The sequence below is a fragment of the Penaeus monodon genome, chromosome 28 (assembly GCF_015228065.2).
Source record: "Penaeus monodon isolate SGIC_2016 chromosome 28, NSTDA_Pmon_1, whole genome shotgun sequence".
Lineage (NCBI taxonomy): Eukaryota > Metazoa > Arthropoda > Malacostraca > Decapoda > Penaeidae > Penaeus > Penaeus monodon.
In genome coordinates, this window is record NC_051413.1 from 24,173,584 (window position 1) to 24,174,228 (window position 645).

A 645-nucleotide genomic window follows, 5' to 3' on the forward strand; every position below is an offset into this window, starting at 1 on the left:
TACAGTAAAGCAACCTAATGTGCAAACGACGTCCTTAAGACTTATCTGTATTTCAGTGGATTTTTTTTTTTCACCCGGGTTTTGAAACATCCCACTCTTCTAAGGTCTTATCAAAAGGCTGCAAGCTATAGCAGGGAATAGCTATCATTTTGCTTCTTGCCCTCTACCCCCTTCCTCCCTCCCATCTTTACAGGCCTACTAAAGCATTAAGGCAAATTCCTCTCCTTCGTTTAAAAAATCAGATCTTGTATAGAGCTTGGACGTCCATCAGCCAAATAGCGTGGGGGATGGAAAAATCCAAAAATACTGTCTCGATCGGATGCAGGATGCGATCAGGCTGGTTTGGTGCCAGCAGTCAGACGGGTTGATATTTTCTTTGATTCGGCTCATTCTTTACCAAGAAAAACATTCAGTATATATTTAAAGAGGGAAAGGGGAAATATATAAAAATTAAAAATACATTCTGCTTAATACTTGTGTTTTCTCTGATCCCTCCATTCCCCTGATCGCATTTACGTGCCGGCAGTGTTAGCCTCATGGTAGGAGTTACTGCAAGCAGAAAGGGTGTAAAGGATGTTGAAAGAAGGCTTTGGGGCGTAAAAGGACGGCATAAAAAGGGGGAATTTTCGGTAAGTTAGGTGACGT